At 34.6% G+C, this 18,032-nt stretch overlaps 1 protein-coding gene across 1 annotated transcript in view; it reads left to right on the top strand.

The window, feature by feature from the left end:
- kcna4 (potassium voltage-gated channel, shaker-related subfamily, member 4) overlaps positions 1–16,157 on the top strand; it is a 75,513-nt gene extending 59,356 nt beyond the window's left edge. The window contains exon 3 of the mRNA XM_032560105.1: positions 9,485–16,157. The gene's annotated coding sequence lies outside the window, so the exon portion shown is untranslated. The remainder of the gene's footprint in view (positions 1–9,484) is intronic.
- Positions 16,158–18,032: the final 1,875 nt, after the last annotated feature.

Consider the following 18,032-nt stretch of genomic DNA (forward strand, 5'->3'; position numbering starts at 1 on the left):
ATACTCCACATAATTTTTTTTTGGAATTCTGCTGTTGAAATCTAGAGGTTTTTTTACCCTTCTGTTTTTTTTCTATGCCTATTTGTCAGTGAAAATAAATCACCATAGGAAGGTATATTAATTCTGCATCTACTGGATCTTATCCAATTGCATTCTCTATCTCATCTTTGTTTTACCCTTTTAAAACCAATATGCAGGTTTTGCCCACCCTACTTTTTCTTGTTTTACACTTTGTTCTCAAACAAGAGGTATAAATACTGTACATATAACGTAGAATGTGAAATGCTAAGCAATGTATTTGAAACAACAGAGGCATCTTGTGCATTGGACTGACTTCTTTTTCAATTGTAAAATGGCTGCTTTTCTGTGACGTGCTCGTCTCTCCTTTGATAGTTTTACTTTAAAGTGTTTTAGACAGACCAGAATATTTAAATGAGATCTTAAAACACTTTGTTGCCTGAAAGAATACTCCCAACGGAGAGATAGTTTAAATGGGAACTGTCACAATAATGCAAACCTATTTAATAAAAAATTAAAAGATTGAGTTGACAGTTTTCCACCTGCAATTCAGCAACAAAGCATTTTGTAGTACTTCTTTGCTTCTTTTTTTTAATTCCTTTGTTGCAGGTCTAGATATTTGCTCAATAATTCTACCTGAAAGGAGAAACTCACATTGTCTTTGGAGATTTCCATATTACAACGGAAGCACCAATTAACACCATGAAATATAAGATCAGACTAACTCAAGGGCAGCGAGAACCTGTAGACGTAATGTGCACACAAGGTAATGAGAAGCTGCTATGTCTCATTTCCCAACTTGATTCAGCTATAATAGTTTTTTTCCTGCTAATGTCCTTTTCGCCCTCATGCCTCTTAAAGAGTTTGTTCTGGTCTGTGGTACAGATATTATCTGTTTATTCATGTGGAAAAGCTTCAGCTCTGGACTTTCTTGCAGGGAACTAGGCATAACGTTTTCTCTAAATACACAACTAGCAATTGGTTTCAACAAATATTAGAACAAAAACTTATCTTTTCTTCAGCAAGTGTTAAAATTAAGAATACTGAACCTTGACTGAAAAATATTGCACAGTTTTATGCATTCAAATGAAACCAAGAAAAAAATGCAGATTTGTAATTCAACAGCTACCTGTTCAGCATCAATAAAATAGTTAATTTTTTATAAGCCCTTGTATTGTTCACTCTTCTTTGCAGCTTTTACTTTTTATCTTTCTAAGACCTTTGATTTTCCACAACGGCTACTGTGGATGAAAACTTTGAACATGAGAGTGAATTCTTAAAAAAGTATTTAGTTTTTTTTTTTGGCTTGAAATGATAGATGTCACATGGTACACTTTAAGCTTGTGAAGGCTGTTAAAGAAAACAGCCAACTGCTCCATCTGTTCCTTTTTCTCCCTCCTGACCATGTCCACACAAAAACTGCGACCCAGTATGCAAGCTATCCATGTACAGGCCTGGGAGGAAAAGGGCCTGCAGGTCCTCTTTTCACAGCCTGATACTGATGCATTGCTTTAAATTCTTTCATTTATTATTCATATTTGTAGAGGGAAACACTTCTGTTCATCTTATTAGTTTGCACGTGAGAAAACAGGCATTTGCATATGTGCATACAATATCAAGATAATTTAGATGTAAGGAAACAAAACTTGTAAGCAGGCTTAAATATCCAGTAATAAGAATGCAGATATCAGGTAATGCCACTGCGACAGAAGGTGTACTTTACTTTTACTGTTTGCTTACATTTCTTAACTGCAGTTGTTCTATTTACAGTATAAATAGCATTGTCAGAAATAACTACATGCTTTGTTTCCCCAACACTTGTCCTTGTTCACATGAGATGTTTATTTAGTCACCTTCCTTCACACATGCTTATGTTTATTTGTAAATTATCTGTATCTAACTGCAGCACCTTCAGCTGTAATCAGATGCACCATGCAAGTCAGCAAGATATAAAATTGAGCCCATAGAAAGGCCTTCTGCAGTAATTGGTTCTTTTATAATGCAGTGACTTGCAAAAGTATTCATGCCAGTTAAATTTACACATTTTGTCATGTCATGACCATAAACTTCAATGTAGCTGATTTTATGGCAGAATTTTATGTGGCAGAACAAATGGGAGGTGGAAGGATGCTTGCTGTGCAAAATTATACATTGTGTGAAAAAAGATCTACAAAAAGTGTTGCACTATTCATCTTTGCTCTGATATTTCTAAATAAAGAGTGCAGAGTGCAAACTCTTTTTTTTTGTAATTTGACCACAAAAATTAGCTAAGATAAATAATAAGGACTAAGATTTCACATATAATTTAATTGTATGTAGTTTTCTGAAGATTGTCTTTAACATTGTTTTTAGTTTTATAGTAGTTTTGTGTAGTTTTGTACACTCGTGATGCGAGAGATTTATTGATATTGACCATGATCAAACCAAAAATAACTCTGCTTCAAGATGTAATAATGAAAGACAGTTGATGCCTACAGTACACTGTGAACAAATTATGAAAAAGTGTTTAATATCATTGGTTGTTAAAGCAGGTAAAGAAAGTCTGACAAGTTGGGTACAAATTGAACTAAGCCAGGGGTGTCAAACTCCAGTCCTCGAGGGCCGCAGTCCTGCAGTTTTTAGATGTGCCACAGGTACAAAACACTGGAATGAAATGGCTTAATTACCTCCTGCTTGTGTAGATCAGTTCTTCAGAGCCTTAATGACCTAATTATTCTATTCAGGTGTGGTGCAGCAGAGGCACATCTAAAAGTTGCAGGACTGCGGCCCTCGAGGACTAGAGTTTGAGACCCCTGAACTAAGCAGTTCGACCTGAAATGAAAAAAATGACCTGAAAAACAATCACATAAATAAAGCACAAAATTTTAATGTGTAAACGGAGGGTTTTTTGTAAGTTTTTAAAGAAATATTGGTTCATTAAAGTTCCCAGTAGTCTGTAATTTTAATAAATTCTGTTTATTTTACTTTGCAAATCATTTCTGTTTTTCTTTTTTTTTTTGCCGCTGATACACATACTCCACTTTCTCTGAAGTTGTGTTTGTCAAAAGTATTTTGGAACAAAAGATTTCTGTATTGATGCAGTAAACTGCATCCAAGCTCGTTACTTTTTTTCTGTCAATACCTTTAATGAAGCTTCTGATCATTGTTAAAAAAAGGTGCTGCTGTCAATGGGCAGAACAACAGCACTAAATGGATTAGTGAAAACATCAATAGTGAGTTTGAGGTTTGAATGAAGCTGAACTCAATCTGCACAGAAAATAAAATAGTAATTGGTTAGAAGATGGCTTAATTTAAGTTCCAGCAATCAAAGCCTGTTTGTCCCTAAACTGCAAAGTGATTTTCAGAAATCAGGTGAAGTAGCTGTTGAGTCATTTAGTTTTAATAATTCCATCAACCGCCTGCAGTTTTGTTAGTTAATATCATTTCATGCTCTGAGGCTCTAAAAGTCTCCCCACATAATTGTTGTACCTGCAGGATCTCTTTCTGGCAGTCTCGACTGGCTCCTTTCTGCAAACACTATAATCATTTTAAATCCAGTCCCACAGAAAACAGCTGCCGGGCCCCTGAACTGTGAATAGGGATGACTTCTTGGCAGAGAGAGGGTTTTGTAGATCGTAACAGGTCTAATGCGGTGCTCTCGGCTTCCCCTTGAGCAGACGGTGTCATAATGTGGCAATAAAAAAAAGGAGCCATGGCTTCTTTGTGCCACAGAAGTGAGCTGGTTCAAGGGTGCACAATCCATCCAGATGGACACATAACATATTCAGAGCACTCCTATGTGTTGGTTTGAGAAAACATATGAGGTATATGTCCTATTTATATTAAAAATTATTTATTATTAACCATCATGATGTATTTTGATATTCTGGGTGGGGGCAAAATAAAATTTCATTGCATAACCCAGATATGGAAAGATAATATCCTAATATGAATAAAACAAAAATTGTTGCTTAAAAGCTTTGTATTATCTTTTAAAAAAATATTTTTTGCAAGAATTTCTATTAAAAAAAGCCTAAACTGAATTATCATAGTCTAGTCAAAACCTGAACTTAAATTTAAATTCGGTGGCATTATCTTAAACAGATCATGCATATTAAAATACCCTCCATTGTGGCATTAAATCAGTACTGTAATGGTGCTTTAATTCGGTTAGGCATTTATTTTATATACTGGGCCTGTCTTAGTTTGACTTGATTTCCATGTTTAATAAACAAAACATTTAAAAACTGCATTTTGCACTTACTTGGTTTATCCATTTTCATATAAAAATATTCACTGATAGTCTGAAAAAAGAAACTGAGAAAAAAAAATTATGATAGAACAAATCTCTAATTAGGTACATACGTTTTCATGGCACTGTGTGTAGTTTTTATGTTACAGAGTTTGAAAAAGAAGAGATTGTGGAAACTTTCTGCCCTTATTAGAAATGTCAGAATTTCAGCTGAGCTTACTCAGCAGCTCCTCAGTATGTGAGCAGAACGCTTCTTTGAAGATTACGCCATAGCTCTGAGTGTGATGATCCCATATGTGTTTTATAAAGACTTCTGTGGAAATGTGAGTTAGTTTCTAAATATTCCATCCTCATGGAAAATAAGTGAGCGCGATCATTTATCTTTGATATTCTGTAAACAAAAGGTTTTACACTACATTCAGCTAATGATATGTGGTGATCATCTAATTCTAATGATCTTATTGCCAAGAAAATTATTAAAAAACCCACTTCTTTTGTGTTTTTCTGCATAGAACAAAGATTTCATGAAACTCAGCTGTGTCTTTAAGAAATGCTGTTCACTTCAGATTTGATAAATACTTTAGATTTTGTAATAATGATGATCAAATAAAGCCCAGACTCATCAACAAACTGTAAAATAGCTCTTTGGTTTTGCTTAAAACAAATACCAACTGTAGCAGATATGAGGGGTTCTCCTTCATGTCTTTTTCTGCTTTTTTCTACAAAAAAAAATTTAAAAATCTAAATGCTCCTCAATAAAAACATGAACATAATAATAATTTAAAGGCAGTACAGGGTCATTCATTATTTCCATTTCCATGTCATATCTGGGAACAAGCCAATTCTTACCAATCTTCCTAAACTATCTTGAGTTGTTTATTCATTTAAACTGATTTCACTCATAATTTATAAATATATATTAGATTTTTATAAATCCTTTTTGGGCTGACAAATATTTATTTAATGTAATTTACCCATATTATCTTACAATGGATTATAGGCAGAGAATGGAGAATTACTTTAAATCATCAGTTGTCAAAGTGGGTAAGAGACGTCTGGCTAGCAGGCACAATATGGTGGGTTCAAAATGTCCCTGCGACAGACGGCGTCATTTTATGTCTGAAAAGTGTGGTACAAAGATCCAAAACTGCTAGTGTGCAAAATGGTGAAAGGGAAAAATGATCAGATCTCATCAAAAAAAATACTTTTCTTATTTCAAACTATTTCTTAACTTGTGTACACGTCTTGCAGCAGGCAAAAGCATAACAACTGTGCTCCTCCACATTAATGAGACTTATTGTGTGGTTTTAATGCTATCAGACTTCAAAATGTTTTCACATATTTAACATTCCATGCATTTTCTTCTCCCTCCTGTGCACTCTGTCCAGGTGCATCAGGAGAGTATTTTTAGTAGTGTGATAACAATTCAAGCAGGAAATCTCCAGCTGCGAACTGCATGTATAAATGGTCAACTTTAGACCAAGTCTGCACCACATTTTCTTTTTTCCCCACTCTAATCTCTAATGTATGGGTTGCATTCATAAATTTAGCTCTTACATTTTTCTTTATGTCACATCTTTCATAAAAAATAGGCCCGTCAGCTTCTTCTAGTTAATATACAGTAACAAGTGAAAATCTGCATGGGGCTGACAGGTCCTGCTTGTCTTCCATCAGTCATTCCCTGAAAGCTAATTGCAGTAAGTTTCTTTTCCAAACCAGTGCTCCATCCTAATGAAAGTCCCTCCCATTGAGATGAAATTAGATTGAATTTTCTAATATCCTATCTTCCAATAAAACCACAGATTTTCTATTTTATAGCCTTCATACGAAATACCCTTATATTAAATGTGAATCTCAGCGATCCTGGCAGACATTATACTGTATGTCTTCATTTTGTAGGAAGAGACACATGTTTAAGATTTTCTTTTTTGTGTAAATTATCACATTAATTATCACCATTCTGTTCCTCTTTCTGTCCAGGCATTAATTTCCCACATTAAAATGTGAACCTTGTTTTCTCATAATGTCTGAATTCACAGCCATTTATACCCCTTGAAATCCACATTTTGTCATTTTATAGCCACAAACTTGAACGTGTTTAACTGGGATATTATATGAAAGATGAGCATGACGTAATAAAATCTTTGAATTGAAAAGAAAAGGATGAATGTTTTTTTCCGTTTTTGTAACAAAGAGAAATCTTAAAAGTGTGGCATGAATAAATATTGATGACAATTTATTCTGATGCCTCCTGAATACAATATAAATATAATCAAGTGCAACAATTGTCACTAGAAGTCACCTAAATATTCAAGCACAAAACAATAGACACATTGCGGATAAAATGGTGGAGATCTTTACAGCATATTAATGTTTCACGAAGAATTGTTCAGCTTGTCATCTGAAACTTGAAATGCTGAAAACCAACAAAAACATCGCTGCCCATCTCGACTGACAGGCTAGCATGGTAGCCTTTTGAGGAGTTGCAAGAATTCAAAGCTCACGTCACGTGGAAGAATCTGTCAGCAAGACAACTATTAATAGAGCCTTTACTTGAGCCTTTGTGAAAGCGTGCCAAGACGAAAGTTACTGTTGAGGGAAAGCTAGAAATCTTTCAGTATGTAGTTTGGTTCATGCAAAACAGGTAGTGACAGTATTATGTTGTGGGGATCCATTTCTACATCAGCGAAAGATGAGTTTGCCATAGTTGTTGGGCAGATAGATCACACTAAGGAACAGACCTTAGGTGAGGGCACAGGTACAATCAAATGGTTTCTCAAAGCACATTCATGAGTTAAAATGTTCTTAATACATTTGAGAATCTTGGGGAACTCTTGAAAGATGATGAGTACAGATAATCTAATCCAATCTGACTGAGATTTAACTATTTTGCAAAAAATAGTTCACAATGTGCCACATTTAAAAATCTGTAAAACTTGGTGCTACATTTGTCTATTTGGCATTGGTTGTGTAGGTTTTTTTTCTAAAGGTAAACAAATGTAAATAACCACATGTTTCGCTCTGAAGCCTTAATAAGAGAATTAGATAAAACACTCAGTATGTTTGTTATAATTGCCTTGCGCCTGCTGCAGCTATGATTGCATACAGAATGTCTTCAACTCCTATGAGACTATGGAAATCCTCAAATTATTGAGGTAGAGAATTATACAACAGCTGCTCTGTTTAAAAAGAGGACACTCGTCTTTAATAGTGTGCATCTTAATAAGCACAAATAGCTGTGACACAGAACAGTTACTCTGCAAAATGTTTCACCCCAGAGGGTGTAACCAAAAGAACATAAACACTTCATGAGGAAGGAATTGCAATTCCAGTTGAAACTCCATTTAAAAAGAAAACAGAAACAGAAAGTTTTTCTAGGCTCCAGGCCAATTAGAAGTGGTGTTGTTTTAAATGCAGTTTTGCCTACATTTTTCAAAGTTGCTGTTAATTTGCCTTAAACAAATCTCCATTGTTTTCATTTTTAATTGAGTATTGCATAGAGTAATTTTTCTTTTGTGAACCAATAGTTGTTCAGTTCACTACTGTTTTGACAACGGACTGCCTTTTGTCAATATATCAACAATTTGCTGGCAACGCTACCACAAGGTGGTGATAATGCTCTAACTGGTTGGTAAAATATTACAGTTCAAACGAAAAAAGAATATTTACCTAAATGGCTGAGCATCTATTACTGGTCTATTTTTTAGCAACGACAACAAAGTATAAGAAGAGTGTTTACTTTGGATGGTATGATACCATTTGTGCCAAAACATGCTGAATCAAAGTGCACACATTATAGAGAAAAAAGGACAGTATTTAATCTTTGGTTGTGGCTTTACTTTGTTTATTTTACATCATACTGTATATTCATTTTTTTTATGTGACCAATTCTTCTCTTCAGAAACAATACAAAAAGCTATAGCCTTTTCTGCTGAGATTACTAAAATTGTATCATTGTCTATTAAAATGAAATAATAGATAATATTATTGGATAACTTGGTTAACATGTACTAAGTAATGATATTCATATTAAATGATATAATAAAAGACCTTCTGTATGCACACAGTAATACCATTTAAGTAGCACTACACATGTTGATATACATATGTTTCTGTTTCAATAATAACCTTGAGCTATCTGGAAATTGGATCACAGATTTGTGATGCCATGATTTTATTGCCATCATAGCTACCTTCGTTTATTACTGTGCCAGAAGTTTTCTGTTCAAGAAATACAAGATGCCTTGAGGAATTTGGAGTCATTGTAAAAAACAAGTCCATCCTGTTTAAATTATAGGGTAGTAAAGTATAAATGTGGTTCTCTTTATAACTAGAGCATCTTATGCGGTGAAGACAGTTGGTCCTAAATGTTCAATTGTAGGACCAGTTTCTTCTCTATTTATGAAACTTTTTTGGGGGAAAAGGCCTGGGATCCGCTAATGTTTGCTTTTATGCAGATGATACACTTAATTATAAAATGGCATAACCTTTATGAGTAGCATAAGACACTCTTTGACTTGTGTTTAATCCTTTTCAAAGTTCTCTTTCCCAAACTAATTTTATTTCTTAATGTCAAAAAGACAATATATGTTTTCACAAGATCCAGCTTATTACCTTACAGATACTACATTAGATGGCACCCTTGTGTGGTGGGTTGTAAATGTATTTTGGCATCTGACTTGACTTTAACCAAACCCTTGATTATCTTTTTGATGAACTTTTGAAAGTGCTTAGATGAAAGTTGGATTTTTTGGTAATTTTTGTTTCATAAATGTTTTTGCTAGACAATTCCAGAGCCCATCCTTATCATTTATAGACTACAGTAACATTGTTTACATGAATGCATAAAAAAGGGGAATATAAAAGTTTTATAAGATACTCAGCACTTTGATTCAAATGCAAAACCAAAGAGTCATAATTGCTACTTCATGAATTGGTCAATTTGAGAACTTGGGAGAACTTTAAACTTTTCTACACATGAAAACAGTACAGAGGATGTGTCTTCCTTTTACCATGACTGGCTGACTAGCATATTTAACATTTCATCCTGGAATGCATTAAAAGTATTGTAATTAACTTGCTTTACTTAACTTTATCTGTCTTGGTATCAAAGTGCACAACCACTGGAAGGGAAATGAAAGCTTGTGTTTGGGCTAATTGCTCCACTCTGAAGGTGCCATTTTCTGAAGAATGATGACGAATTTCCCCCATTTCCTGTTTCTCTCTGTGTTGCAGCGCTGCCAGTTACAGAGAGAGGGAATATCCCCCCCGTCTCTGGAGAGTGCAGACAACAAGCAAAACATTGTGACCAGTCAACTTCAAGCACTAGTGGACACTGAAAAAAGCAACAACCGGACGGGACCTCGAACAAATTCTGAGAAGCAGGGACGAAAGCTGCTGTAATCCGTCAGTACACAAACCCTCAAAGGGTTGAGACCGGACTTGGAAAAAGAGTAAGTCGTGGCCCCAAATGATTGCCTTAATTACACATATATAAATGTATGGAGTGATGACACTAAGAGACTTATAAAATTTAAAGATGTTTTCTTTTGATGTGAAAAAGTGTCTTGTAAGGAACAGATGTGAATATTTTAATATGATAGAGATGTTCGGTTGTAATGTCGACATTACGTTTTAGCTGGGTCGGCTTTGTAGGCATCATAGGTTCTTAAACAGTATGTTGGCTGTCTGCTCTTATGCGGACAGTACACATTTATTTTTCTTGTTACATATTGTCAACAGAACAAGGCTGGCCTGAGTTGCTGGCAACAGAAATCTTGATTTATATTCATAACACAAGAAAATCCTCATTTAGGCGATGTATAAAGTTATGGGAGAGAGCGCAGCACACGGAAATACATCGGAAGAGTATCTTCTTTTATCAAGATCCACTTACACTAAAGCAAAGATGTCAGTCACATAAACACCTGTCATAAATATCTGCCACATTCACTTTCTATCAGGGTGAAATGGCAGACGAAACTCGGCGAGTTTTCACCTTGCGGTTTATTGATGAGATAAAATACTTTACTCTTTTTCCTTTTTTTTTTCTAAGATTCAAATTTAGAGCTGACCAGCTGCTTTGCTGATATGTTTCACTCTGAATTTACTGTATGCAAAAGTAACATGAACATGTGTTCTATATTTTTTTAAACCTAGCCTTGATAATTACATAACCAAAGGTGAAACCCTGAATTTATTGTATGTTGTGGACTTCTGAAAACGTTGTGATATAGATGCACTCCGAATAGGAGGGGGATTTAAAAAAAATGTAAATATCAGACGTTTATACATGTGTGTCCGAAGATGTGTTGCAGGTACAGTAATTTTTTTTTGAGACTTTTTTTTTACTTTCTTTGACTGTTATGACCATCAACCACAAGAATCTATGTTTGGTTTGTTGAAAACATGATAAAATCACATTCCTCATGTTGTTACTAATGCTGCTCAAACATTCTTCATTGCTGTTGATTTTTTTCTTGCATTTTTCTTGCAGTAGTACATGAGTTTGCCAATCATTGTGCAGCTTTATCTGAAAACCATTGGACTTAGTTACATCTCTTAGACCTGCAACGTTGCCTGTGAATGAAATGAGTAGAAAAGTCAGCTGCCCTACCAGTAGTACTAAGTAATAGCTCATATTTATTTTTTATAAAGACAGTGTTTTATTTCCTTATTTTTTCCTTTTCCATACAGTGTTAGTTACCCTGGCACTTAAAAGCTTGAATTTAGACTTCTTAAACTTAGTGTTTCCTAAAGAAAATCCAAAGTTCACATTCCTGCTCTTTCTGAGAATTTGTATTTGTACTTGCCTCTTAAATTGTATCCCTCAGAAAAAAGAAAAAAATGTTTACTGAATGTTCCAAATATTTCCTTAGTGTCAAGAAGCTTGTAACCAAGAAATAGTTTTAAAATAAATGTTAGGTAGTTTACAAAGAAAATCATTATGGAGAAGATGTATATTGAAAAGACGTAGACAATTATTTTTTTGTCATTTTGTTAATAAAAATATTTTTTTTTTAACCAAGACCCAGGGTTTATTTAATGAAGAGAAAATTTATTTCTTCTCCAAAATACAAATGATATAGAAAATAAAACATGAAAACAGCAAGAGATTATACTATACAATATTGAGAATTTTCTTCCACTGAAAAACAAAAAATGTAACTTTGGTCCAGGTATAGTTAATAAAAGATGAGTAACATGAGCAAAACTAAGAAACATTTTGTGTCATAAATATCTGACATGAAACATTAGGGTTATGGTGTTGGCACTGTTTGCTTCTGCCACTGTTTATGTCTGGATTTAGCACGTCTGATAATATATTTACCTGTCAAAATATTATTAGTGATTGGTACATCATCACAAGAATAATGCAGAGTAATACTCTTAGTCTATTATGATCACTGAAGATTAAACTGTATTTTGGCAAAAAAAACAATGTCAAAGTTGTGAATTATGAGACAAAATGAACAGTTTAATTTGAATCAGCAACAAAAGAACTAAAATGATGTCATCATCATTTCAAAATTTGAACTTTTTAAAAGTTGAAATTTTAAGATAAATATGTCCCTCAGTTTGTGTAAAACCTGTGGAAAGTTATGATGCAAAATCAACTTATTTCCCTCTTTAAAAGGGAAACGATCTGCCTTGTAAACAAGGCACTAGGCTAATATTGTTTTATATAAACATCATAGGAAACGTTTGAAATTGAGATAAGAACAATTTCCAGGTTTGGATAGAAAGTGTAATTTGTTCAGTCTAACTATGAATATGCTCATGTATAAAATAATTTTTATTAGTGTTTGGGAATTTAAAAACATTTACCAACTGATGATTTGATTCATTTGAAATGTTTTATTCCTCCTCAAGTAAAATTTTGTTAATCAAAATTTTGACAATAATTTTTACCATAAATGTATGAAAAATCACTTATGTTTACATTCACCTTATGTTCCCAGTGGGATTTCTCTGAACTTCAACTCCAAATAGCAAATGAGAAGCGGACTTTGAGGGAATGTTTAGCCAGTATTGTATTCTCCATTCAGGAGTGCGGAGCACAAACCGCAGCTTCAGTCTTGCGGATAACAACACACTTACTTTTATATGGCGGACAAATATTACACATAGTATTATTTTTAAAAAATGGGCACCTAATCTTTGACTTGCAGAACAAAATCACAATCAGAGTAGCCTTATATTTAACTGGTGGTCGTTAGAGGTGTGATACAACCAAGCTGTTTCCTAAAAGCTAATATTTGAGTCAAAGCACCTCATTAAAAGATCAACCACATCCTGTCTACAGGACATATTAGAAAAAGAATAATCCGACTCATGTATTTCTCATTTTTTGAATGACAACATAACCAGGGTGTAAAAATGTGTTCAGAATTGATTTTGCTCAACTGATCTTCTCACATTATGCACCTCCAGTATGAGCTGTTTGACACCAGTATTGGCTCCCTAAATCCCATCAGCTCCGGTCGAGGAGCAGGACATAACCTGAGGATTGAAATCTGAACATTTGCTCCCCCGGTGCTTAAAGACCTTAAACGGTGATATCACACCAACACTAAACTGTGCCTGGGAGGTACCTACTTAACACATCTTAAGGTACAAATGATTCAGCTACAGCTTCATATCCCCACATGGGAGGTTAAGCCTAAGAATAACATGCCCACAGGTTAGGAGATTCAACAAGAACATGACCAGCCTGGGAATTGATCCTCCAGTCAAGCGGAACAAACAATCTGGATAGCTTCTAACCGATTTCCTTTATCTGTGAATTAAAATAATTTGTCTGGTTGTGGGGCTGCAGTGGCGCTGATGCATGGCTTACTTACACCTGCTTTAATAAGCGGTAGAGTTGCAACAAAGAGAGGATTCATGCTAAGTCATACAAAGGAGACAGAGCATCCCAAGGGCTGATAGTGTCTTTGGGCTGCAGGGAGCAAAAAGCATAGACGCTAAATTAAAAGGAGACATTTATGCAGAACATCTCATGAGTCGAAGGTGAATATGATTTTGTATGCCAGTGCTGCTAAATCATCAGCGTAATTAATGATAATTGGTGTGAATGAGCAAATAATCCAATAAGGTGTGAAGGCTGAGATGTAAACATCTTAAATCAGAACTACTATCAGACATTAACTTAATAGATTTAAATTAATAAGTTAACAAATACAAAAAACACCTTGTTGAGGATTTGTTTAACAATCAGAAAAGTGTTTTTTCTGTTGAATAAAGTTTTAATATTTTCCTTGAGAAAATGTATAGAATCCCAGAGTGTTATTTAAATATTTAATTCTGACAGTTAAACTGTCAACAAATAAAATAAAAATGATCCCAAATGATCCAAAGGAAGTCGTGAAAATTGTATGCTTTTGCCAGAAATTTAAATATGTGCTATATAATGTGATAAGGTTTTGTTTTGTCTTAAATAAACTGACAAAATGGGATATGTTTTCTTTCTACGCAGCCAGTTCTGTAACCTGCTCTAAAATGCCTTATTATTGACATTCTCTACAGCAGATAGACTGCATGAATTGAAAGTACTGCAGTAGTCTGAGCATAAAAGCTAATGTAACAGCCTTAGAGAAATGTTGTCTTGACATCAGAATAAAATCACACCTGTCTGGAAAGTCTTCTGAAATGCAAAATCGCGACACAAGTTGAATTTGTAATGAAGTACAATACAGTTTGATAGGAAACCTTTCAGATTGCTTTTAACAATTTATCTCCTGCAGAGCAGAGTCACTGCTGCAAACACTGTCCAGAGGCTGGATGCTTGCATTTAATCTACATGAATTCATATAAAAATGCTATTTATTAAAAATACATGCTAATGAAGGACCTTACTGCTAAAGCATCAGTCAAGTAAAACCTTCTGGGACATGTTTGAAGCTCTATGGAGAAAACAGTTGACTTTTTCCACAGAGTGCAACATTTTTATGAAATGAGGAGCACAGGTTTGAAACGGTGAACTAATGTGTGCTTTGAAAACAAAAGCAGCTATGAAAACAGAAGCATATCTTATCACAGCACCTGTCCTCAGCCCTTTGAGTCTGCTTAGTATTGAAGCTAATGTGAAATAACTTAATTACACTGGCCTCCCTATGTCAAGCTTTGAGATTTCCCTCTTACAAGAAATGGTGAATCAAGTAGGTTTCTCCCTGTGGACACGAATAAAGCGACACAAACCGCACCTAGTTACTAAGCCATTAGTCTAAGAAAAGTGAGAAATATCAACTGCTTGCTGACTGAGAAAACTGTGTTTTTGTTTTGGCTGCAAACTGAGTTTCTCTAATTGTGGGTCAAATAAAAAGCAACTGAAGTACATTGACTTTAGCAGTTAGGGTGATAAAATTTACAAATCTTTTCAAAATTTTAAATATCTTGAGAGACGGCACAAGTAAGAGTCGTACCTTGAAGCACTAATAAACTAAAAACAGGTTGCAATTATAGTGCAGTTTGTTCAAATGCCTTTTAAAAGTATTCTTAATTCTTGAACTTTTTCAGTATGTTAAATTACAATCAAGCAAATTTTTTTTTTGAACGGTACATCTGGAAAGTATTCACACTGCTTCACTGTTACTGCACATTTTGTTATATTGCAGCATTACTCCATATTGTATTACAATGATCTCTTTTCTTAAAATTATATAAACAAATATCCCACTATGATAATGTGGAAAAGAAGTTTTGAGATTTTTGCATATTTTGTAAAAATAGAAAACCAAGAAATCACATTTATGTAAGAATTCAGTGCCTTATGGCATTTTTACAGCCTAAATGGAGTCCACCTGTGGTAAATTTATTTGATTGTACTTGATTTGGAAAGGGACACACCTGTCTATATAAGGTACCATAGTTGACTGTGCAGGTCAGAGGTCAAACATGAAATATTGAATCAAAGGAATTGTCTGTAGACTAAGATTGTCTTCAGGCACAACTTGAGGTGCTGAAAGATTGTGAGAAGAGCCTTAATTGTAGAGGTGACCGCTGGAGTTCTCTGAAAATGACTGATTGACTCCTTCCTTCCAACCTGATGGAGCTTTAGAAGAGCTGAAAAGAAGAAAGAGCCAAACTGACTAAAGACTGTTGTGCTTAGTTTGTCATTGCTGCCATAAATGACAGAAAGACTGAATACTTATGTAAATATATATTTTTTTCTATTTCTAACATTTGCAAATACCTCCAAAGCCTTTTTCCACTTGTGTGTAGAATTTTGAGGAAAGAGATTAATTTATTACAATTTGGAAGAAAGCTGAAACAAAACGTGGAAAAAGTGAAGTGCTGCTGTGAATACTTTCTGGGTACTCTGTAACCTAAATTCAGTGGAATTAAATGGAAAATGTCTGTGCACATCAATTTTCAAGTCTATTCCTAAATTCTGTAGGTCTGGAGTTTGACTGGGAAATGGTAACGCATGGATATACTTGGATCTTGTCCATTTTAGCTCTGGCTAAATGTCTAGAGTAATCTTGTTAGCAAGTGAACCTCCATCCAAGTCTTCTGATGCCTTTAACTGTTTTTTTCTGGGAGTGGCCTGTATTTGTGTCTCACATTAACTCTAATCAGTTTCTCTCTTCCTGCTATAGAAAAGCTCCCCAATAACATGATGGTGTCAGCACCATTTTTGACCATTTTTCAGCAATGGTGAAAAATGGTCAACTTATAAGTTGCGTCAATAGGAAGTTAATTGTTTCCAAATCTGGCATGCTTTTGGAACCAATTAACTTCCATCAACTGAGATCTTTTCAGATTTTATTAGTAAAACAGACAAACAAACAACCCCCCTCCCCCTCCCAGAAAAGATAGAAAACCATAGATCTGTTTCCTTCCACTTGACAACTGTGAAAAAGTTCAGAGTTGGAATACTTCATACTCACTATACTTTTTACCAAAAGAAAAGAATCACTTCTATGATTTATTTTACATGCATTCAGCTGTTTTCTCTTGCTGTAAAATTAGTTTTTGTGCACATGTGCTGTTGAAGCTGTAGCAGATGTTGCCTTCATTTAATTGCATTTTGTCTATTAGCATGTTTTCTCATTTACAGACTGAGAGCTTAATGAAGGAGGGCCGGTGTGTGTAAATGATAGAAAGTTGCACACATAGTAAACACAAATGAACAATGTATATTTTTACTTTTTAATCCGAAAAGAAAAAAAGTGGGACAAGCAAACCAATAATCATCACCTTTCTATGCAAACTAGTGCAGTTTGGTCAGCCAAGGCTACAATCATATTTACATTATGATTGAAATCCAGCATATCTATCATCATTAATGATTCTCGTGGTCGTTTTGAATGCCCAGAAGTAAACAGTTCTTTAAGAGATTGCTGTAGATGTTCTGTGATGGAAATTATTTCAGTTTGTGGGACAGTAAAGGTGGTGGGTGCATTTATTTTCAATGTTCCTACTTCACTTCTGTGCGCGCCTAATAATCAAACTGTTCATTTGTCACCGTCACTCAAAAAATATCATCAGTCAGCAACAGAAAAACAACAAAATGAGTATAAATGAACTTGTAAAATACTTCTACAGTTCAGGTGTTGAGAATTATTCATGTGCGTTTTGCCCAGCCTTGCTTTTATTCTGCATGATGCTTTGTTTTGAGAAATATGCATTCTAACCCAAGGTATGTTTGTATTCTTTTCCAACGAGGGTGCTCCTCTTCTTCCCTTTCTCTGTATCTCTGGAGCTCGTCACTTCTGACCTTAATTCTCTTGTTCTGTTTCCTTCATTTTGTTTGATTTCTTTATTTTTGGTGGGGTAAACCTTCCAACTTCTGGATTTTCTACATTCATAACATTTTGTAGACAGCAATATGAGATGTGATTGAAAATGGAATATGTGCAATGTTGATTAAAGAAAAATATAATATATTCAATAAAAATTCAGAAAATAAAACAGTTTTAAGATGTCTTTTTGGAAACGTTTCAATTCCGTGGTGTTTGCTGTTTGAAGCAGATTTAGTCGGAACATCAAAATGCCACTGATGTTGATGAAACCCAGAGAAATGACCTAGTCTATGCAATTATATTTGTTTGATACCTAAAATATTTAATCCATGGTAGTCTAACAAAAGCCATTTCCAGAATGGTTTCGTGAACAATTTACTGACTACCAAACTGTCGACAAGTAATCCATCAAAATACAATATCTTAATTAGCTAATATCGTGTAGGGGTGGGGAATAGAACTGATTTATTTATCCAACTTTCTATTCATCTGCTGTACTCATTTGTCATCTTATTCATATCCGAGATCAGATCACAGGGGCAACAAATCCAGGATGGGAACACAGACATTTGTCCTCCAGAGTGATTCTCCTGCTCATTTTTTATCTTACGGTGTTCCCAGGGCACATGAGATTTAGAGTAATGGCAATTAATTTAAGAAATTGCTTTATAAATAGCCACTTCAACAAATTAGGGGATTTATCAGATGGTGGTGTGCTTTCCAGTGACAGTAAGATCCTAGTGTTTTTTGTCAATACCCTAATAATTCTATTGAGTATCTAAGTTCATTTAGTAGCATAAAACGTCATTGGCTTTGGCAAATATTTCAACATTGCCTCTCTATGCATCTGAAAAACATGTGAATACCATTACTTAATCCTAGATGATGCAGATGCTCTGTCTGCACATATGAAAATAAACTCACATCAGCATGTTTAATGCTTGGAGAAGCTCCATCTCATTGCAGACCGATATATTTTCTGATTGATTCAACTAGTAATCATTTCAAGATCATGGGGCAACAAGAAATCTCATTTC

This window comes from Xiphophorus hellerii, chromosome 4, assembly GCF_003331165.1.
Source record: "Xiphophorus hellerii strain 12219 chromosome 4, Xiphophorus_hellerii-4.1, whole genome shotgun sequence".
NCBI classification, from domain to species: Eukaryota; Metazoa; Chordata; class Actinopteri; order Cyprinodontiformes; family Poeciliidae; genus Xiphophorus; species Xiphophorus hellerii.